At 47.0% G+C, this 24,132-nt stretch overlaps 1 long non-coding RNA gene across 3 annotated transcripts in view; it reads right to left on the bottom strand.

The window, feature by feature from the left end:
- Window positions 1–10,249: 10,249 nt before the first annotated feature.
- The window catches only part of LOC129051415 (uncharacterized), a 32,166-nt gene continuing 18,283 nt past the window's right edge, over window positions 10,250–24,132 (bottom strand). The window contains exons 3-5 of one of the 3 annotated variants that reach the window (XR_010136131.1): window positions 23,561–23,690; window positions 18,902–19,045; window positions 10,250–11,032 (exon numbers count right to left, since the gene is read on the bottom strand). This is a non-coding gene — a long non-coding RNA (uncharacterized LOC129051415). Of the gene's footprint in view, window positions 11,033–18,901; window positions 19,046–19,123; window positions 19,340–22,795; window positions 22,927–23,560; window positions 23,691–24,132 lie in introns of those variants that run through there. The other 2 variants (XR_010136128.1, XR_010136130.1) reach the window with 2 other exon arrangements.

The following is a 24,132-nucleotide window of genomic DNA, read 5'->3' on the forward strand; positions in this document are numbered from 1 at the left end:
TGAAGACTTTCCTTCTCCCACCTGTCCCCCGATGAACAGAAGGGAAGCTTCAAGTGCTACTCAGAATGTCCACGCTAGAAAGTGACCTTGGCGCTATCCAGCCCAGCCCTCTCCTTCTCCAACCTTCTCTTTCCTGCCCACCCCACTTTACAGATAAGGGAAGCAAGGCCAGAGAGAGAAGAGCCATGGGCCCTATGTAGCGACAGAGCCACCGAACACCCACATCTCCTGACCCTTGCCCGGCGTTCTTCCACTGCCCTGGGACACAGCTCTTTATATGAGAAGCAAGTGACTGCTCCCTTGGACTTTCCTGAGCGTATCCACGGAGCGGGAAGGAGGGCAAGCCCAAAAGGAGACGCCAGAGAGGGGTGGGCCACCAGCTAGGAGAAATTGACCAAAATCAAAGCCGTGGCACTACATGCTGTCTGCAGAGAGTCCTGCCAGGGAGCAACTCCTCCGCAGACAGCCCAGCTCCACAGCAGCTATCCCTGCCCCGACGGTGACCGGGCAAGCCCCCCACTATCTAGCCTTCCACTTCCTCATCTGTGAAAGAGTGGGCACTACACTGGATACACCCCTGGCCTTCATACCACAACTCCAGGGACTGCAGCCAGCATCCCACAACAGGATCTGGTGGTCAGGGCAGCCAGAGGGCCCTGCATCACTAATCCCCATAGTGCCCATCAGAGGAGCAGCAGGAATCCTCAGTGCAGGCTTTTACCTCAAACTTCCACTTTATTGGGTTTCAGTATCACTTTTGCCCCTCTGTCTCCCCCAGATCTTCCAGCCCCCTTTGGCAGCAGCTGCTGGGAGCTCAGCCTGGGAAAACTGCACCACCTAGGGGCACTCAGCCCCCACTGCAGCCTGGTAGAGGAGGAAGGTGCGATCCAGGGTTCCCCTCTCCTCCCAGAGCTCTCCCAACCCTCCTCTGCCTCGGGGTCCTCACTGTCACCTTGAGAAGGGCAGGCAGAGCAGGGATTTTGAAGACAGAGAAACTGAAAAGGTGAAGCAGCAATGATGTGGCAGAGTCCAAACCAGAGCTCAGGCCTCCTGATTCCAGCAAGCTTTTTCTACCTCCCATCCCAACCTCTAGTCCAAGTGAACATCTGGGTGGAGTGACAGTTAACACGTAAGAGATTAGTAAAGGCTGGGCATGATGGCTCACACCTGTCATCCCAGCACTTTGGGAGGCCAAGGCGTGCAGATCACCTGAGGTCAGGAGTTCGAGACCAGCCTGATCAACATGGTGAAACCCCATCTCTACTAAAAATACAAAAATTAGCCGGGCATGGTGGCAGGCACCTGTAATCCCAGCTACTCAGAAGGCTGAGGCAGGAGGATCACTTGAGCCCAGGAGGCAGAGGTTGCAGTGAGCAGAGATCACACCACTGCACTCCAGCCTGGGGACAGAGCAAGACTCCATCTCTGAGAAAGGCTGGGTGCAGTGGCTCACTCCTGTCATCCCAGCACTTTGGGAGTCTGAGGCAGGAGGATTGCTTGAGGCCAGGAGTTTGAAACCAGTCTGGGCAACATAGTGAGACCTCTGTCTCTATAAAATTTTTTAAATCGTTTTTTAAAAAGAGGTAAGTCTTCAACAATCACTCCTTGGTAGGACAGAGGTCATCTTAAATCACAGAAAAACTTTTTTGTTTGCTTCAATAAGGGTTTAGGATGGGACAGGTCTGACAACGGGCAGTGAAGTGGCCTTGTGGAAACACCAGCGGCTTTTTAGGGTTAGGGTTAGGGTTAGGGTTAGGGTTAGGGTTAGGGTTAGGGTTTTGGGTGCCCTACAGACGGGGCACCAAATCCTGGCTCTATCAAGGACACAGCTGGGCCATCCCTATCTCCCCTCCAGGAACAAGTCCCTGAACTAGCTGCAACGCAGGATTAACTTTCTTACTGGGTTCTTGAGAGGATTATTAACAAATTTTGTGACTCCTGACACATGGTTGGTGTCAATAGGTCTGTCCTACATGCCATGGCCAGAACTGTCTCATCTCTTCTCCACTCAGAACCCTCCACAAGCCTCCAAGCCCAGGGTAAAAGCTGAAGTCCCCGCCATGACCTGCCTTCCTTTACCCCCGCCCCCTCGACAACCTTTCTCCTCTTTCTCCACCCACCAACCTCACTTCCTGCCCTGTCCCCTTCCCACCACCCACCACCCACCACTGGCCTTCTCACTGTTCCTGAACACCCTGGGTGTGGTGTTTGCTGTTCCCTCTGCCTGAAATAACACTTGCATAACCTGCTCCCTCACTGCCTTTGGGTTTTTACTCAAATAGCACCTTCCAAAGGGGTGTTCCCTATCTAAAATTTCAATATCCATCCTCCTCCACATGACTGCTTCTTCCCCCTCAGCCTTTGTGACCATTTCACCTACTACACTGAATGTAATTCACTCGTTTATTATCTCCTCCCATTTGATGTGCTCATTGCTGACTTCTTGGCATATAGTGGGAGCTCAGTAAACATTTGTTAAATGTGTGGATGACTATTCAAATAATAATTTTTAAAAGAAAGAAAAAACTCTGACCCCCAATGCCCCTTGGAAACTCAGAAGATAGGTAACATGTATGATACTTTTCCATTTACAATAACTTTTCCTGTGAAATAATAAATGTTACCCCAGGACACTGTGAGAAAACAGGGAAGGGATGGCCATGCCCTTCACGGATAAGGAAGCGGAAGCTCTGTGGACCAAAGGACTTCTGCCCAGGTCTTGTCGCTACTAAAGGCAAGATCCAGGAGAATCCAGTCTCCAGGCTGAGAGCTGCAGAGCTGTCTTCCCACACTGCGCCTTCCATGGAGTGGGGGACCTGGAGGTACTTATGCTGAAGCACTTGCTTGAAGTATTGTTCTTTGAATAAGCACAGTACTTAAGTGGCCACCCAGTCAGCTTTCAGAGGGCTATCCCAAGGAACAAGCAGAGCCTTTCTTAACATGCATGAAAGCTGACTGGGCACCAGCTCTTGCCATAGCAAGACCAAGAGACGAATCCAGGGCACAGAATGCCAGACTGATCAAAGCAGCATGGCTAGCATCCCAGAGCAGAAGCTGCTTCCACCAGAGGAGCCAAGTCACGGAGCAAAGAACAGGGATGCTGAGATTGGATCCCAAATCCATTGGGAAATGGCTTTCCCCCCCGGCAGGTCCCATTCCCCAGAGCCCCTCCTGTCTTGCCCAGCTGCAGGACGCTCAGCTCTGTGTGGATATGTTGGCTTGCCCCTCTCCCTAAACCAGTGCTTCTCAACTAGGAGGAATCTGACAGGGACCATTTGGCAATGTCTGCAGACATCTTTGGTTGTCACAACTATGGAGATGTTACTGGCATCTAGTGGGTAGAGGCCAGAGATTCGGCTACACATCCTACAATGCACAGTGCCCCCAGGAATTATGCAGCCAAAGTGTCAATAGTACTAAGCAGAGAAACCATGCTCTGGACCATGAGTCCCTGGAGGGGTGAGAAGTGTCAGAGCCTTTTCTACACGCCCAGGGCCCAATGTGGCACCTGTAAAGACACCTGTAAGAGTTTGCTGATGGACACAGGCCAGGTCAGAAGACCTCTTGGTCTGTGCTGACTCTGGGAGTCTATGATTTAAACCCTCTGACTCTACCCTGCAGGCCTCACACTCCTCATTGGCAGGGTTGATGGCCCTGGGGCTGGAGGTCAGGGGCGTCTGCAGGAGAAGGGGGTTCCCTGTGGTGCCACGTCTCCCTTAGGTTCACAGCCCCCAGCTCTGCCCCCACTCACACCTGTTCTCAGTGGTGATGCTGGGCTTTGGAATGAGACCAACATGAGTTCAAGTCTTATCTGTCCATGCACTCACTCTGTGTGCTCTTGGGAGTCACTTCTCTTCCTCATCTGTAAGCCAGGGGCATAATCCCTGCCCTACCCCACTGGGGCTTTTGTGAATATTCACAAAGTACTGAACCAGCATGAAGAAAATCTTACTACTGGAAGTGACAAGCTGGCAGGTTGCAGTTGGAGAATCCTGAGCCTCAGGGGCCCCAGCTGGAGAAGATAACTTCCTGGAGAATCTCTGCTTACCATGGCACCAGTCAAGCTATGGCCAACTGAGATGTCCCAGGAGCAGGAACCCCCACACCCACACCCACAGTCAGCAAGAGACCAGCCCCAATGAGGCAATCCAGAAGATGTCTCCCCAAAAGAACCCCAAAGGAACTCCATGTTGCACCGTGGAGAGACAAAGGGAGACAGCCAGGATTCTCACTTACACCCCCCACCCCCAACCATGTCCTAGCCAGTGTGAGGAGTCCCTAGAGTTGGGACACCTACCACATTCCTGGCAGAGCTTTTGGAGTTGAGGTCCAGGAGTCTGCCCCTCTCACCAGCAACCTTTGAACCCTGTTCCAGAGGCCCTGATAGAGGCGAAAACCCTTAGTGAAAGGATGTGCCAAGCAGGGCATTCAAAGTCATGTGTCTCCATCCGATATTCCTATTCCATCTCCTGCCAGTCTCTTCAAATACCTACTGTCCCATCTCACCAGGACAATTTGCTGTTCCTAGAATTTTCTGTCACCTCGCACCTCTGTGTCTACACGCTACTCTCTTTACCCGGGAATACCTGTCCCCATCTTGTTGGCCATACAAATTCCTTCTCACCCAGACCAACTTATGTGTTAGGCCAGTGCCTGGGGTCAACAACACTGTTAGGGGTCCACAGAAATATTTTAATTTCTTTTAAAATTAGAAGAAAAAAATAACATTTTAGGTCAAAAAACATGTTTTAATATGTAATATTAGGCTGGGCATGGTGACTCATGAGTGTAATCCCAGCACTTTGGGAGGCCGAGGCAGGTGGATCACTTGAGGCCAGGAGTCCAAAACCAGCCTGATCAACATGGCAAAACCCATCTCTACTAAAAATGCAAAAATTAGCCAGGTGTGGTGGTGCACACCTGTAATCCCAGCTACTTGGGAGGCTGAGGCAGGGGAATGCCCTTAACCTCGGAGGCAGAGGTTGCAGTGAGCCAAGATTGCGTCACTGCACTCCAGCCTGGGCGACAGAGCAAGACTCTCTCTCAAAAAAAAAAAAAAAAAAGTAACATTGATATATTTTTTCTATACCAAAGAGGTTGTAAATATACTTTTTAGGGGGGTGTGTGTGTGTGTGTGTGTATGTGTAGGAAAGGGCCCACAAAGTTAAAATGATTTAGGATGCAAGAAAATCATAATGTAGCCCTGTCCTCAACCTTCAAACCTTTCAACCTTCCACACCCCCCAACAAAACTGTCCCTTCTCTGCATCCCCACTATCCATCCATTTCTGTGCTCAGCACATGATGTCACAGTCATGTGCAAACCTGTCTTTCCTGTAGATGGTGAGCTCTGTAAGGGAAGGGGCTCTACCTTACACCTCCCCGTCTCCCCTGCACCTAGCTCAGGCTAGCACATGGCAGGGACTCAGCAAAGGCTACTGAATTCAGCTGGTGCTCCTTGGTGAAAATAAGGAACAAAAGCTTTACTTCCTCAGTTCACACAATAACACAATAACGTCCATAGCAGAGCTGTCTCTAATCATGTATTCATTCAAATCTGCCTGTGATATGCCAGGCACTGGCCTAGGCAGCAAGAATCAGTCAGCATTAAGAAAACAAACAAGATCCCTGCCCTCATAGAGCTTCTGTCAGTACCTCTTGCCAGTCTCTACCCCTTATACTCTCCCATCATCTCCCCATCCTGCCCCACAGCCATCCTCCCAATGCTGGGGGCAAGGAGAGAAAACACCAAAACACAATCCTGCTTCCCCCACCTGCACCAGCCCCTCCCGGGCCCCACCACCTCTCCCAAAGGCACCGCATTCTTCTCTCTGCCTTCCCGGAAGGTGACTACTCCAGCTCCCGCATGCTCATTAATTTCACGCTCCGTCTCCTGTGTGACTGACCTACTTTCTGCTCTTTCCCCACGTGGCTGCCCAGTGTCTCTCCCACACCTGGGGCCGGGCTTCCCTCAACTGCTCCCTCTTCCCTGCAGCTAGGTGTTCCCTCTGAGGCCTTGTCCTCCCTACCCCATTCCTGGAGCAGAGGTTTCCGTGGCCCTGGGGAAGGCAGTAACACAGGCCTTAAGTGGGCTCCCTGACTCTGGATTCAAACCTCAGCTCCCTCCCTCTCAGGTGCAGAGTGCTGAGCAAGCCACTCCCCAGTCTGAGCCTTCACTTCCTCATTTATAAATAAGCCTGCTGTGCAAGGTGGTTGTAAAAAGATACCATTGGGAAAAGGGTAGATATCACAGGTATGGATTCAAAAATATCCCTTGTCCCAATCCCACCCACGGGCCGCTGCCCCAGCAGGAATTCCACAATTTCCGAGGAAGCCTGCCACAGCCCCCTCTGCTCCAGGGGTTCTCCTGTCCTTCCCAGCCAAGCCCCTTTCTTTACCTACTGTCCTCCTTCAAAGCTGTTCCGTGAAAGGGCTGTGTATGAAAAGCAGCCTCAAATACTGAAGGAGCCAAGAAACCAAAGGCGGCAGACAGATCCAGTTTGTCGGTATTGTGAAATTGATTGTGGGAACTTATAGACAGAAGCATGGTCTTGGACAGCCACAAGATAGGTGGATCTCCACCCAGCAACCCCCCAGACCCAGAGCTTCTATACCACAGGAAAAGGGTATACGTGCTTCAGCAAGACTATCAAAGGCAGCCCTCTAAAACAGGTGAGATGCTGTATGTGTGATAGCTTATAATTTGTATGATAACATCAAGGTTGACTTTCTTACACAAAGGACAGTAAATAAAACAGGAATCAGGGGCATTCACAGGACTGGAGCTAATCAGAAGTCAACATGGTGGATTAGCATCCAAGATGGAGTCACTTTTATCTCCACAGAGGCCAAGCACAGGGTGCTCCCTCTGAGCAGCCCTCCCATGTTCACCATGTTCACCCCCCGATCCCCTCACACAGCGGCCTGCATTTCTTTATACCTCCTACCTCACTCGGGAACAGACTTGAGGCAGGGCTTTTCATTGGTAATCCTCATTTGGCATTCATCACAGAGACTTACATCTAGGTTTTTCTGGGAGAGCCCTAATGTCAAATATCCTGCATCTCGGAATAAAAACAGTAGTAGCTAACATTGACTGTGGGCTACTTCAGACAGGCACTTCACCAAGACTTCACATGAACCAGTTTGTTTAATCCTTATGATGATCCTATGAAGGAGGTAATATTATTACTTCTGTTTTTCAGATGAGGAAACTGAGGCACAGAGAGGGGAAAAACTTGCCCAAGGTGTCCAAGGCACACAGGGCCCAACCCCAAACCATTATTGAAGCAGCTGAACTGTTAACTGCTGCTTGTATTCAGAACTGGCTCAAAAATCCCTTTGCAAAAAAAAAAAAAAAAAATGTGTCCCACACACTATATGTAACTTTCCATATGGCAAATAGGATTCTTGGTCCTCTTCTCTCAGGCAGGAGTTAATGGCAGAGTTGAAGCTTGTAGAACTCTGTGTTCTTTCAAGTACATTGGGCTGGAACCAGGGAGCTCTGGGTTCCATGCACATGGTCTGGAAGGCCAGTGTCTGCGCTAGCTCCCGGCAGGGGTCAGAATGCGTGGCTGCTCTGTGCACTGGGTGTGTGCTGGGAATGCAGGGGCCACAGGGATCATCTGATGAGGGGAAACAAGGACACTGTTTCACGGGATGAGGCAGTACCCCGCTTTGGAAATGCAGTGCAGAGTTGCGGGGACATCAACCAGGACCTGTCCATTCTGCAAATCACATTTGAAAATATGGCCGGGGGGCAGGGACAGGGCAGCTATCAACTGCAATGCAGAGCATGGCTTTCCACCCGCCTGGCAGGGGCCTGAGCTCAAGGAAAAGGGCCTGGACAGTGGTTTGCCTTCCCATGGAGTTATGGGGAAGAGGCGGTGCTGAATCCCTATAACACCCCTTGAGTAAAGGGCTGTAGACATGATGTTTTGTCCAATAGAGTTCATTTAGTTTTAATAATGCATATTTGTTTTCTGATTATAAAGATAAAACATGCTTATTGTGAACATTAAGGGAAATTTAAAAAGTCATCTGCAATCCCACTATTCAGAAATAAGAGCCAACACTTTGGTCCTTTTCTCTAAGCAATTTTTCCATGCTTATGTATTTTTATATCATCAGGGTTCTAACAGTACCATATATCATGAGTATTTTCCCACTCTGAAAACTGTCCAAACTGTGATTTCTAATGACTTTGTAATGTCTGGTCATATAGGACATCCTATGACATATTTAATCATTCTCTTTTTGTTGAATATTTAGATCACTTTCTATTAACTCCATTTCAAAACTGCAATGGCTGTTAGGGCAAGAAGTTATACTGCCCAGTTACATAAAAATGAAGACATAAATGAATAGGATCAGTCCAGATGTTTAAGGTGTGAACAGCCAGAGAGGGAAATTTGGATCTGATGCCGTGGTCACCCATGTGGGTGGAAGGTCTTGAGCAGGCCATCAAAATGCTCTTTGAACCCTCCCAAGGCAGGTGCTGCAGGGAAAGCCTTGGCTTTGAGAATGCTGGCAGAGGGACACTCCTCCCAAAGACTGGCCTAAGGGACAAAGCTCGGCAGGAACCCTGGGGGAACTTGCCAACCTCGCTTCCCTGGTGGTGCAGGACTGAAAAAGGCACTCGCTCTACTTTTCACAGCATTCAAAAGCAGAACTGTCAAAAGCTGGCCCCCAAATGCTCATATTATGTGGGAGAAAGTCTTGGGGAGAAAATGAGGAAGGAGGGGAATTATGCAATTGAAAACATGTACCAACCCAGACAGAATAATGAAGCACAGACACAAGATTCTGCACTCAATGGAAATTGCATTTAGCCATGTTTTGTGGTTTGAGAAAGAGAGAGACTGACTCAGAGAGACAGATGGAGACACACAGGGTGAGGAGAAAGAGAGGGGAAAAAAGGAAAGAGACAGATGCAAACAGAGAGTCCGCAGCAGCCAGATGGAGTCCCACCGAGGAGAAGATTGGGAGCAGAGAAGCTTAGGGCAAATGGCTTTGTCTTCTCCCTGTCTGCTCTCCTGTCTTTGCACCTGGGTCTTCAGAGGGTCAGCCCAGGGCCTAAGCCACTTTGGACATGAGCAAGAAGGAAACCAGGAGACTTCCCTCCTCTTAACTGGAGGTTTGAGTTTGTTTTGATTTTTTTCTATTTTTTAAAAATATTTTCCGTGTTTCCAAGTGTTCAAAAAACAGATCACCCATGGAATACTACTTAACAATAAAAAAGAATGAACTATGGATACACAGGACACCTTGGATGGATCTCAAGGGCATTATGCTGAGTGAAAAACGTCAGTCTCAAACGGTTACATACAGTATGAGTCCATGTATATGACATTCTAGGAATGACAGAATTGTAGAGATGGGCAGCAGATTAGTGGTTGCCAGGGATTAGGGATGGTGGGAGGGAAGGGGGTGGCTATGATTAAAAAGGGTAACATGAAGAAAACCTTTGTGGTGATGGAACAGTTCTATATCTTGATTGCAGTGTGGTTACATGAATCTATCCATGGGATAAAATGACAATGAACTATACACACACAAGGTACCAATGTCAATTTCCTGATTTTTATATGGTACCATTGGGGGCAACTGAGTGAAGGTCATGGGACCTCTCTGTATACCATTTTTGCAACCTCCTGTGAACCTATAATTATTTTAAACTAAAAGTCACCCCCCAAAAAAGTTACAAAAAATAGATCGCGTACTTTTCTTGTAGTCAAAAAGTTATGCTAAAATGTTAAGTACCACACAGATGAAAGCTAAAATAGTTATGACAAAATATCGTAATGTAAGGGTTATAATCCATATAGAAAGTCTTAAGCAAAAATCCACCCTGTTCAGAAGGCTGAACAGAAACCAACTGGAGGATCTGGAGAGTTTGATTGAGAGGAAAGTGCACTCTGCTTCTTCTTGGCTGTGTGACTTTGGGTGGGTCACCTCACCTCTCTGGGCCCAAATTCCTCATCAGTACAATGAGTTGCTGTGCAGATGAAAGGAGACAGCCCTTGTGAAGCACACAACATTCAATAGACGTGAAGTGCCTTCCTTCCTCGAGCCAGCCAAGGGCCATGACAGGTGCACTGGCCTGGGAGGGCCCTGCCTTCACCTGCTGGGACCAGGAAGGAAGGTTGGTGCTGAAAGTCCCTTAGAATCCCATATATGCCACCAAGCATGCTATAAAAGTTTTTCAGCCCCACAACAGTTGGAAAAAAATACCCATTTTTCCCTGAGAAGGTTTTTCTAGAATTATATTTATCTTTAAGAATAATTTTTAAGGCCATCACAAATGTGGTGGCAGTGAGAGAAAAATCGTATGGCTTCAAAACAGAAACAGACAAAAACAGTAATTCCATTAGTATTTTTAAATGGTAAAAGATGAAGATAAATCTTTCTGCTATGGTAACTGTAAAACACAAGCAATAAGTCAGGTTTTGAAGGGCAGTCATGCTGGCAGGTGAGGGTCACCTGTTCAGAACAGGCCATATGGGTGGGTGCACATGCAGGGGTGGCCTGAGGAGGTTTGGGGGAGCAGTGGAGAAGCCCTGCATTGCATGAACTTGCAGGCTGAGAGCCACTAGGTTTGAGTGGCTGATTCACAGATGAGACCCAAAAAAAGAACGATGTGCCTCAAGTCCTCAGGGCCTGCATGTGGCAGCTCAGGCCCTGCTTCTGGAAATACATCAGCTTAGGGAGTGAGGCTGGCTTTCGGAGGAGCAATGTCTCCTCTTAGAACTGTGATAGCATTTCAATGACACTTTTCAGTGTAGAAAATGCTTCTAGAGAGCTGTTTCCTTGGCTTCTCCCTCCTGCTTTAAGACTCCCTCCATCCAGGGCCCTGCCTGGTGCCCAGTGGAAGGTCAGCCGTCGGCCGCTTCAGCTCCTCGGTGACAGCAGCCCACTCCTTGTTGGACAGCTCCTGTTGTCAGAAAGCTCTCCTCACCAGCCAGGTGTGATGTCTCTGACCCAGACAATCAACTCCACACACAGCCTGTCACTCCGCGATTTGAATTCCATGCCTGTACATTTTAAAGATGAAAACATCTTTATGAGTCCCTTGTTGAAATGCAAATATGGCCGTGAACACCTAAAGCCCCACATCAGGGAAGACCTTTGAGATGGAGTGTTGGCAGGAAGCCCTGTGATGGAGACTGGAGGCCAAGAGGTCCAAAGACACTTTTTACAGGGGGCTCTTTGTATCCTCCAGGGCCTGAGTCACCTTGGGGAATAAAAGAGAAGGATCCATAAAGGCAGATTCCTTTCTTTCTTGTATCTGCAAGCCTGGATTCTGGGGAAAAAAAAATCCTATCTGCAGTCAGAGAGTGTCTTCCCTGGGGAGATTCAAGGGTCCAGAAACTTCAGATCAAGATGGTGCTGTAAATTCATGCACCAAACTCACAGCAATTATATAAAAAGATAGATTCAAAACAGGAATAGCCATGCTCAAAATCAGAATCAACATTTTTGTGGATCAGAATTTCAACAGAAACACAAGGGGCTACATAATGTGGAAGCCAGGGGTCTGGCGCCAGAAGCAGGGGAAGCAGCCAGGAGTTTGACTCCCTCACTGCCTGAGGGGCTAAATGAGACCCTTGTGAGGCCAGGGCCAAACCTCATGATGCTGGTTCAGTGACTGGACATGTGAAATTCCCACCACCATTACAGGATGAAAGCCTTGAGTCAGCAGCCTAAAACCTGGCTCTAGACAGGGTCCCAGGAGTGTGGGGAGAAGCTATCAACCCACTAAGCAGAGTGAGTATGTACAGAAAAATAAATCCCACTTAAAAAAAGCCTGCAAACTAAAATTCCAAAACACATGAGGAAAATGAATGCAGATGTAGACAGTCAACAAAACTAATAATTGGTAGAATGAATCCACTACAGACAAAAGTAAAATAATAGAATTATCTGAAAACAATTTCAAAATAAATATATTTAGACTTTTCAAATAAAGTCAGGAATAACATCCGTACATACAAAAGAATAATAAATTATAAATTAAAAACAAGCAGAAACTAAATAAAGCCATTTAGAAACACTGGGAATGAGAAACATAGTTGTTGAACTAAACTGGAGAGACAGAATAAATCTAGATTAGACATGGTAGAAGATAGGATTAATTATTTGGAAGCAAATGAATTGTACATTTCACCTACGTTGCAACAACAGATAAATGATAGGAAAGAACAATGTAGAAGTTAGAGGAGGGTGGAATACAGCAGACAAGTTGCAGACACTGTTAATGCCCAGCCCACATTCCCTTGGCTGACCCCAGCAGTCACCTGAAGATGGGCTCTGTACACGAAGACAGCTTCCTGCATCTCTGCCTAAGTGTTTCTGGCCACAAGAGCATGCTCAGCTTGCACAAGGACAGGTGGACTCCTGGGGGAGTTAGTTCCAAAAAAGACCCTCAACCAAGAGGGGCGTTATTAGTTCATGATAAATACTCCAGCTTCCTTTCCCATTGGTAGGACAACTATGTGGCCTGTTTCACATAGTCTCCCACAGGCCCCACAGCAGGGCTGAGTCTCCGTTGGCCACCAGCAGCAAACTGCTCATGTTCAAATCTTTTACTGGCTTTTCTCCTTTCCTTGCCTCACATCTCCACTTCTTCACTGCACTTCCCAAATAAACTACTAGCATCCAAATCCTTCTCTTGGGTCCTGCTTTTGGGATACCCAAACTAAGACAGCAAAATAACCATGGCTCAAGCAAAATACAAGTCCATTTCTCTCTCATGGAATGGTCCAGCACTAGGAAGTTTAAAGCTAAGAGGGCAGTTTCGGCCGGGCGCAGTGGCTCAGGCCTAAAATCCAAGCACTTTGGGAGGCAGAGGTGGGCAGATCACGAGGTCAGGAGATTGAGACCATCCTGGCTAACACGGTTCACCCTGTCTCTACTAAAAAAAAAAAAAATACAAAAAATTAGCTGGGCGTGGTGGTGGGCCCCTGTAATCCCAGCTACTTGGGAGGCTGAGGCAGGAGAATGGCATGAACCCAGGAGGCGGAGCCTGCAGTGAGCCGAGATCACACTACTGCACTCCAGCCTTAGCGACAGAGCGAGACTCCGTCTCAAAAAAAAAAAAAAAAAAAAAAAGCTAAGAGAGCAGTCTCATAAAAGCCATCAAAACCCAGGCTCCTTCTACCTGACTTCTACCCTATGGTCCAAGATGGCTGCACCAACTCCAGCCAACTCGTGTATTTTTCAGATAGTAGGAAGAAGGTACAAAGAATAGCACACTCCCCTGCTTAAAAGACATTACAAGGAAGTTCCACAAGACTCCTGCTTATACTCATTGTTCAGAACTCAGTTATATGCCCGAATGTAGCTAAGTGGAAGACTCAGAAATGTTTGTTTTTGTTTTTTTTTTTTTGAGACAGAGTTTTACTCTTGTTGCCCAGGCAGGAGTGCAGTGACGTGGTCTCAGCTCACTGCAACCTCCGCTTCCTGGGTTCAAGCGATTCTCCTGCCTCAACCTCCCAAGTAGCTGGGATTACAGTCACCCACCACCACGCCCAGCTAATTTTTGTATTTTTAGTAGAGACGGGGTTTCACCATGTTGGCCAGGCTGGTCTCAAACTCCTGACCTCAGATGATCTGCCCACCTCAGCCTCCCAAAGTGCTGGGATTACAGGCATGAGCCACCACGCCCAGCCAAGAAATGTCATTTTTAACCCAAGTAGGCATGTGCCTAGCTGAAAGTTAGAGATTCTATTACTAAGGAAAAAGTGGAATAGACACTGGGAGACAACTGGCATTCTACAGAATGCCAAGCAGTTACGAAACACGGAGTAGAGACTGACAGACTGTTATGTAGGAGTTCCAGAACAGAGGGAGTGCAGGAGAAGCAAGATTACAGAAATAAGGACTGAGAATTGTCCAGAACGAGAGAAAGACACTGCTTAGATTCAAAATGCGCACTCAGTGCTGAACAGAACAAATAAATTTACACCTAGACCCAGTGTAGCAAGACGATAGCACATCAAGAATAAAGAGAAAACATCAAGGCTATTGCAGTAAAAAAAAAAAAGGCATTACATGAGAGGAAAAGTAATTACTCATTTATCAACCAGCAAATATGTATTGAGTGCTTTCTTTGAGTCAGGTCTGTTCTAGGGATGGCCATCCAGTCCTGACCTAGACAAATAAGTTTAAACGTCTATCATTTATTATCAAATAGGGATTGAGGCCCTTAGAGAAAAAATACAGCAGAGCAAGGAATAAAAGTGATGGAGGGTGGGAGTGGGTAGGATGTCTTAGGGAAGATGCTCAGGGAAGGCCTCTCTGTAACATTTGAGCTGAGACCTGAATGAAGTGACGCAGCAAGTTATGCACATTTCTGGGGAAGAGCATCCCAAACAGAGGAAAGCAAGTGCCAAGGCCCCGAGGTGGAAATGTACTTGTTATGTTCAAGAAACAGCAAGAAGGCCGGTGATCCAGCAGAGAACAGGGGTAGCAGAATAAGCAGGCTGTCTGGAGAAGGCGTCTGAGGCCAGATCTTATGTGTGGGGCCTTGGTGCAGCAGTGCGTTGGTGTCAACTCAGACTGGCTCTGTCTCAATTCTTTGCATCCCTTCTCAACTCTGAGCTCAGTGATGTTACCTTGGAAGCTTGAAATTGGCCATGGAGGGAGAATATGCACCACAATTAGCAAATGCTACAAATCAGGGCTCTCTGCCTCTGAGAACTGGTTGTTACCAGCACAGCACCGCTCATAGCTGTGGTGAGAAATTCAGACATTGTTCAAATTGGAATCAGAAGCATTGGAGAGTTTTGAACGGCAGAACACTGCAACTTGGTTTCCTTCTCACAAGATTGCTGTAGAGAACAGAGCCTAGGGTGCAAGAATGGAAGCAGGGAAATGGATTAGGAGGTTGTTGGAGTGGACTGGGTGAAAAAGGAATGGGGACAGTCTAGGAAGGCCACGAGGAGGAGGCCGTTTTAATTTGGTCTTCTATTTTCTGGTATGATCTCCCTTACATCCTGTTTAGCCTCTGTTGATAGACTGATTCCACTGGCTGGGAGGAGCATATTTTCCTGGAAAGAGCATGGGATTTAGAATCAGTGGGCCTGGATCTACTTCTCAATAGCATCCCTTGAGGAAATTATTTAACGTCTTTTGAGTCACAGTGTCCTGCATGTAAAACTGAATACCTGAAAAGGTGGCTGTGAAGACTAAATGAGATAAGGAGTGTAAAATTCCCATTTATCCTTTGCTGGGGCACAGCGCCCTCATCCTCAGCCCCCCAGGGTCCCTCATGTAGACGTCCATGCCTAGAAGCAAAAAGAATGAAACTGCCAGGATCAGATTCCCCGGGGCTGGTCGCTGGTCTCTGCCTGTTCCCAGGTGGGCCACCAGCGCCACCTCGTGTCCGGTATGGGTTCTTGCAGGCCAGCCTTTCCCTGGATGATTTCTTGATCCTGAATCACCTCCATTGCCAGATGGAGCCAACAGTGCATGAAGTGTCCTAACATTCATCGTCTGACCTGCCAACAAAGCGTGCTCTCTGCTCTCCCCCGATCCTCCTCTGCATGTCAGTCTCACCTCCACATCCAGATTGTAGAGGGCACGGGGCCTGTGTCTTCAGCGTCCATTTCTTTTACTTGAGCAATTAGTTTGTGCCACTCATTCTGACATAATCCTTAAGGCAATTATATCCTTATTCCTTTTCTGGAGAAACTGAGGCCAAGACATAGAAAGTGACTTGCTTAAGGTCACTGGGCAAGCAATTGAGGTAAGATTTGATTCCAGGACTTCTCAATGTAAACCCAAGGTTTTTTTCCACAAAAACATCCAGCACAACATGGGTACCCAGAAGATGCTCAGTGGATCATTTCATTTTTTAAGCTTTTTAAAAGAAGTGAAGCAAAAATAACTGAACAGGAGCCAGGGGACCCACCCTCAGGACTCAGATTCAAACTCTGTCTTTTACAACTTGCTGAATAACCTTGGCTGGATCTGGGTCACTCTGTGGCCTCCAGTACCGCATGAGGAAAGAAAAGGGATTAGACTAGGTGATCCCAAAGTTTCCCTCAGGTCCTGATGTTCAACAATTGCAAAGTTGAGGAGAGGGATCTAGAAAGGGGTTAAGATTGTGGGCTCTGAGGCCACTGCTTGGGTGAGTCCAGGCTTCACAATAGCTGTGAGGCCTTCAGCAAGTTATTTATCTCAGCCTCCGTTTCCTTGTCTGGAAAATGAGGATGATGAGAGTAATCATCTCTACTTCATAGTGTTGCTCAGTTATATATTAGACCCTCTTAACTGTGCTTGGTGCATAGTAAGTAATACATTTGTGTTCATTTTTCAAAAATATTGATTCTGGCTGGGCGTGGTGGCTCACGCCTGTAATCCCAGCACTTTGGGAGGCCAAAGAGGACAGATAACTTGAGGTCAAGAGTTCAAGACCAGCCTGATCAATATGGTGAAACCCCACCTCTACTAAAAATACAAAAATTAACTGGGCGTGGTGGCACGCGCCTGTGGTCCCAGCTACTTGGGAGGCTGAGGCATGAGAATCACTTGAACCCAGGAGGTGGAGGTTGCATTGAGCTGAGATCACACCACTGCACTCCAGCCTGGGTGACAGAGTGAGACTCTGTCTCAAAAAATAAATAAATAAACAAATAAATAAAAATAAAAATTCTACCTGCTACCTAATTCTATTTGTTTCAGATAACATAAAAGTCTTGTGCATTACAAGGTTGGCCACTGGTTAATTCCTGCAAGCTCCCGGACAGTCATGCATCTAGCCACAGATAAGGCAATACCTTACACAGATAAGGTCATGTGTCTGATTCCACATAGTATCACCTGGATTACAACATAAATAAACCCAAAAGTCTTAAGCCAAAATGAGGCTCAAAGACCATTATGTTCTCCTAAATTCCATCATTCGAGATAGCCTGGAAATCTCTAAGACTTGGGTCCTAAACCAGGCCACTCTGAGCCTCAGTTTTCTCACTTGCAAAACTGGGAATTGGACTGGCTATTTATGAAAGCTGCTATTATGGGCCAGGCACTGTGATAAGCTTTCACACAGCGAAATCAGAGTATAGTGTGCATGACAAAGGGACAAGGGACCCCTGCCCTCTCATTTGGGTCACTGTACTTCAGGAACTGAGGATGGGCAGTGGAATGGTGCATCCTTTCTATCCTGTTCCTTGGGATCTCCTCCTAAACAGGTAAGTGGGGAGTCTGGAGACCTTGCTAGGTGATGGGACAAGTCCCTTCTCCTCTGAGAATCACAGGCCTCTAGGGCCGCCCAGCCCAGCAGGACTTTCTGGGGTGATGGAAGTATTTAATATCTGTGCTGTCCAATATTGCAGCCACTAGTCACCAGTAGCTTCTCAGCACTGGAAACATGGCTAGTGCAATTGAGGAACAGAATTTTAAATGTATTTACTTTTAGTTAATTTAAATTTACATAGACCCTTGTGGCTAGTGGCTATTCTATTGGATAGAGCAGCTCTGAGCTATTTGGCTTTGCGAGCATCCTCCTGGAGAGACGAGGTAATTGAGACACAATTGGACTGAGTGATTTGCTTAAAGGTTTTCAGTGACTCTGCGACAGAATTGAAACCAGAACCTAGGTCCTTCTTATTCCATACCAGGCCTTTTTCCTCACATCACTGCTAGATGTGGAGACATCTAACATTGCTCTACAATAGCACCACACTTTTCTACCGGTAAGTAGTTAACCTTGACTGCAATGCTCTTCCTACCCACAACCATGCCCTTTCTGCTGGGTAAACTCCTACCCATCCTTCAAGACTCAACTCAAACATCATGACCTTCTCCCCATTCCTGGCAGTTCCTTGCTCCCTTCCTGTCCTCCTGCAGCATTTTGTCTGGTTAGCTGTCGGAGCACTTACAATGTAATTGTCTATTTATTTATCTCCCCAACTTGACTAGAATTCCCTAAAAGCACAGAAGGTATTTTATTCTTCCTATCTCCAGAACCCAGCACAGGAGTCTGGTCAACAAATGTGTGGAATCAACATACTAAATATACTACAATGTACAGACTCCAAATAAAAGCAGACCTATCCCAGAAGATAAGGGAAGTGTACCAACCGATCAGAATGCCTGGGTCCTGTTTATCATTATGCTAAATTGCTGTGTGACTATGGGTATATTGTGTCCCCTCTTTGGACTTGAGGGGGTTGGACTGTGCCATTTCTAAGTAGGGCAAGCCCCAGCCCCTCTACACTAATGACCCCAAGGGACTCCTGGCTCAACAATTTGGGCAGGATGAGATGGAGCCTCTGGGGGAGGTTACTGGGTGTGGTGGTGGGCGATGGCCAGCACACTGTGGCCGGCACAGAAGCAGCTATTTGCTGGACTTCGAGCTGCCAGAGATGCAGCCATATCAGCAGCAATCCTAGGCCACTGGGCTGGGAGAGTCCAGGGCCCCCAGAAACAGTAGAGGAAGGACTGAAAGAGCAGCTCAGAGGCCGGACGCAGTGGCTTATGTCTGAAATCCCAGCACTTTGGGAGGCAAAGGCAGGCAGATCACGAGGTCAAGAGGTCGAGACCATCCTGGCCAACATGGTAAAACCCTGTCTCTACTAAAAATACAAAAATTAGCTGGGTGTGGGGGTGCACACCTGTAGTCCCAGCTACTCGGGAGGCTGAGGGAGGAGACTCACTTGAACCCAGGAGGTGGAGGTTGCAGTGAGCCGAGATTGAGCCATTGCACTCCAGCCTGGCAACAGAGCGAGACTCCATCTCAAAAAAAAAAAAAAAAAAAAAAAAGCAGCTCAGATAGGAACCAAGGGAGGAAGGGAAAAGCAAGGAACCAGCATATCAGAAAGAAGAAAAAGACAGAAAAACACAACAAAGGTAGTGATAGCACTCCCACAAACACGGCGAACGTTCCTAAAACTCACCAGACTTTCTATAAGAATTGTAGCAAGCACCAACTCCACAAAGTAACACAATACAAGAAGGGCAAGGGTCTTCTGTATGCCCGGCGAAGGCAGCATTATGACAGGAAGCAGAATGGCTACTAGGCCAACTTTTCAGGGAAAATGCTGAAATTACAAAGAACATTGTGCTGAGGCTTGGGTGTTTTGAGCCCAACTGCAGATCTAAGACAATGCTGGCTGGCTATTAGGAGATGCAGGCCTTTTCGACTGGGAGAAGGTCAGAAGAGAAAGGGCCAAGTGATCCAGTTCTAAGCTTCATCTTTTATTATGAAGACAATACAACCTTGAGGTTATGTTTACTTCATTTGGTTGTAGCTGGTCTTTTAGGAGGGAATAGACTAAAGCCATCAACAAAATTCCCCTTTTGGGGAAATTTATGCTTTGTGGTTCTTCTGGGAACTAAGGGAAAAAAAGAGAAAAACACAACAAAATAGTGACTGGAAAATCCACTTCTGGTTAGACCCCCATTCATTCATGCATTTTACTCATGCATTCAACAAATATTTATTCACAGATTTCCTGAGTTCAGGGGCTCTTAGGTCATTGGAAGCAGAAACTGAGGCCCAAGGTGGGGAATGACTTGTACAGGTCACATGAGTTACTGCCTGCCTTCTCACCTATGCCAAACCACAGCACCAGTGGAAAGCCAGCCTTGTGTAACCAGTGTGCCTAGCCGGTGGGCCCACACTCACCTTCAGTTGTCAAGGCCTTGGGAAGGGCCAAGAAATGGCACTCTCTTCCAGAGAACAAAAGAGGGCTTAGGGCCTTCTGTGGCCTCCTTAGGGACTCACTCCTCATGGAGTGGCTTAATAGAGTGAGCCCTGGACTTGGAGCTGGACAGTTCTGGATTCAAGTCCCTAGAGACTTCCTTTTTCTTCCAGTTGGATGAATTTGGAAAGTCACCTCTCAGAGTCAGCTTCCTCATCCATAAAATGGAGATAACAATCCCTCACAGAGTTGCTGTGAGGTTTAAATGAGATAATATGTGTGACTGTGGTAAAAGTCATCAGTAAAGATTTTGCAAATGACTAAGACGAGAAAGAAAACAGCAGCCCCATCAGTGTCCTGGCTTGGCACTCACAGCAAGGCCCCGGCATTCTCCTGCTGAACATAAGCATGTTTCCAGAACACTGACACAAGGCAAAGCCTCTATAATCATAAGACAGGCAGCAAGACCAAAAAAAGATCACTCCACACCACATCTGAATACAGAGAAAAACCTGGCCAGGTGTGGTGGCTCATGCCTGTAATCCCAGCACTTTGGGAAGCCGAAGTAGGGTGATCACTTGAGGTCAGGAGTTCAAGAACAGCCTGGCCAACATGGTGAAACCACATCTCTACTAAAAATACAAAAATTAGCTGGGTGTGGTGGTGGATGCCTGTAATCCCAGTTATTTGGGAGGCTGAGGCAGGAGAATCACTTGAACCCAGGAGGCAGAGATTGCAGTGAGCTGAGATTGTGCCACTGCACTCCACCCTGGGCGACAGAGCGAGACTCCATCTCAAAACAAAACAAAACAACAACAATAACAGAAAAAAAAAGAGCACTGTGCAAAATCGTTAAAACTACCAAACAGGCCCCTCTCCTGGTCAACATGAGTATGGTGATTTCTTCACCAATGACGGCCTTAGCCACATTCCATTCTTCCCCCTCTTAGATAAAAATAATTAAAATGCCAAATCACTGAATTGCCACTGCTCCCTGACAGCACCTAGCCCAGAGAAAAACTCTCCTGGTACTCTCTTTCTGAGCTGCCCCATGGTCTCCAAGGTGTATCATGTCCTTTGTGCAGCATGTAGTAATACCAGCTTTGACTACAGGTGTGTTCCTGGTGGTCTTTTGCTGTGGAGCATTGATAAAGATTTAAATGGTGGAAGTTCAGACTCTATGACAGACCAGTGGGAGAATATATGTACACATATGTGTGTGTGTATGTGTGTGTATACACATACAATTTTTTGCCTGAAGGACCTTTACCTCAAATTGCACAGTGATGGGTGACCTACTACTCTGCTTATGAATGAAATTGGCCCACTGGTCTAACCAGGCTCTGGCAGAATTTGGGAAATAACTGTCATGGGCAGGCAAAGAAACGGTCACAAGAAGAGATTAATGTTTACAGAAACCTTACCACATGCCAGACTTTATCTCATTTAATTCTTGTAACCACTCTATGGGGTAGATACAGTAGTATTTTCCCAGTTTATAGATAGGGAAACAGGCTCTCAGAAATTTAGTAAGCATCTGGTTCAAGATTTGAGGCAGGACCAACTCCAAGGCCCCTCCTCTGTTCACCCAGTTGTGGGCTCCTCCACTCTCTCCAAGAAGGGAGGAGGAAGCAGAGCTGACTCACTCTGCCTCCTCATCCCTGAGTGCCCTGGCAACCTGACCACTTCCTTTGGCCACATGGCCCCTGAGCTAAGGCCTAAAATTAGTCTCGAGTCACAGATCAGAACCTTCATGAATTCTCATTTTATAAGTGGGAAAACTGAGGCCCAGGGAGGTAAGTCCTCTCCTCTCCTATTCAGCCTTCCTCCAATGATTGCTGGAGCTGACTCCTACTGACCTGCAAAGGCCAATGATGTGCATCTCTTCCCAATTCAGTCTTAACAAGCTACTGTTGGTAGCTTGCTATCAGCCACGGTGCAAGTATTTACACCATGAGTATTGGCAAATGCTACAAATCAGGGATTTTTTTTTCTTTTCCACCAGAGATCCAGTTATTAAACATTTGCCAACACATCACTGGCCTCTCCCTCCCATAAGGAAAAGGAATTATAAACATTAGTGGGGATGTTTGGGAACAACCCATATCAGAGTCTAGGCAAACTATCTCAACCTAGCTTGGCTGTGATTTTGTCATAAATAACCATGTGCTCTGTGATTGACTTGTGTCAGAATAATCTGGGGGTATAATTGAAAATGTCTCCTGGGCCCCACTGAATCGGAATCTCTGGAGGGAGGACCCTAGAATCTGCATTTTAACAGTTATCTTCAGATGATTCTTTTGGTTCCTGAGTTTGAGTATCACTGCTCTGTATTCTCATTGCCATATCAAGGGACACCTAGTCACAGAGGGCAAAGTTTAGACCCTCAAAGAAAATGTAATTCAGCCTCTATATTTCTTGAATGCCTGCCATGTGCTCACTGAGAGTGAATGAAGATAGGCCCAGGTCTACCTATATCTTCTTTCCCCTGTCTCTGGGGTGATGGTGGAGAGCTCATTGGCATCTAGACATTGGAATCAGACAGAGTTCCACCCACATCACCTTCCAGAGAGCACTAGGTGAGTTTGCCTGCTAGAAGTTCCAGTAGAATCTGTTAACACAAAGGAAATATATAGTCAATTTTAATTATCCAACTAAGTTGAAATCAGAAGAACTTGGTTAGAATCCTGGATCTGACCCACACTAAGTGGACTTGCTTCTAAGGCAAGTTCCCTAACCTCTCTAGAGCTCAGCTCCCTTCTCTGTAAAAGGCATCTACCTTAGAGGTTTATAAGAATCTAATGCAATAACACTGGGGAAACAAACTGATTTCTACAGTGCAGGACACACATTGATTTCCTCAGCTAGTTCACCCTTGCAGGTGAGCCTTCCACAGCTCAAGCATCATGGAGCTGTTTTCCTCTTCAGACTGTGAGCACCTCAGAGATACCCTGGACTTACCTATCTCTGTATGTGCTCAGCACATATTAAGTACTTCCTAAAGGCCTGTGATTGAATATGAATTGTATTAGTCAGGGTTCTCCAGAGAATGGAACCAACAGAAGATGATAGATAGATAGATAGATAGATAGATAGATAGATAGATAGATAGATAGATAGATAATTTGTTATAAGGTTTTTGCTCACATGATTATGGAGGCTGAAAAGTTCCAAAATCTGCTGTCTGCCAGGTAAGAGACCCAGGAAAGCCCAAAGTATAGTCCAAAGCCTGACAGTCAGAGAGCTGATGGTGTAGATTTCAGCTCACGTCTGAAGGCCTAAGAACCAAAGCACCAAGCACAAGAGATCAATGTCCCAACTCAAGCAGTCAGGCAAAGAGCAAAATCAACCTTAATCTGCCTTTTTTGCTCTATTCAGGCCCTCAAGGACTGGATGACATTGAGGGCCATCTGCTTCATTCAGTCCACCAATCCAAATGCTAATCTCTGCTAGTCAGACATATCCAGAAATAATGTTTAATTAACTATAAGGGCATCCTTTAGCCCAGTCAAGTTGATAGATAAAATTTACTGTCACAAGATCTATGTGTGGATACAGACAGATAAAGCTACCCACACACAGATACTGTTATGGGATTATTCCCCCAGTGGTGGCATGGAGTTGTAAATAGAGCACAGGGACTGGGGTCAGGAGTTTCAAGTATTAGGGTGGGGAACTGTATGTATTGTATAATAAATTACCACAAACACAGAGGCTGAAAACAACACATGCTAAGTATCTAACAGGTTCTATGGGTCAGGATCTGAGACTGGCTCAGCTAAGTCTTCTTTCTATGGTCTCACAAGACTGCAGTCAAGGTGTTTCCCAGGGCCAGAACCTTGTCTGAGGCTTGGCTGGGAAAGGATCTGCTTCCATGCTCACTCAGGTTATTGGCAGAATTCAATTCCTTACGGTGATAGGCTTGAGAGCTTCAGTTTCTTGTTGGCTGCCAGTCAGGGTCCACCCTCAGCTCCTAGAGATGCGGCAGTTCCTTGCCGTGTGGCCTCCCAACATCTGCAGCCTGCCACATGCCAGCTTGCTTCTTCAAAACCAATGGAGAGGCATAGGGAGACTCAGCAAGACACGTGCCACGCTTTCTTTTTTTTTTTTTTTTTTTTTTTGAGACGGAGTCTCACTCTGTCACCCAGGCTGGAGTGCAGTGGTGCCATCTTGGCTCACTGCAAGCTCCACCTCCCAGGTTCACGCCATTCTCCTGCCTCAGGCTCCCAAGTAGCTGGGACTACAGGCACCTGCCACCACGCCTGGCTAATTTTTTGTATTTTTTAGTAGAGACAGGGTTTCACCATGTTAGCTAAGTTGGTCTCGATCTCCTGACCTCCTGATCCGCCCACCTTGGCCCCACAAAGTGCTGGGATTACAGGCATGAGCCATCGCACCCGGCCCCACACTTCCACGTAATATACCCATGTCATCGCTGACATGGCACCATCTATCCCACCCATCTCATCACCTTTGCTGCATTC

This window comes from Pongo abelii, chromosome 1 (genome assembly GCF_028885655.2).
Source record: "Pongo abelii isolate AG06213 chromosome 1, NHGRI_mPonAbe1-v2.0_pri, whole genome shotgun sequence".
Classification (NCBI taxonomy): Eukaryota; Metazoa; Chordata; class Mammalia; order Primates; family Hominidae; genus Pongo; species Pongo abelii.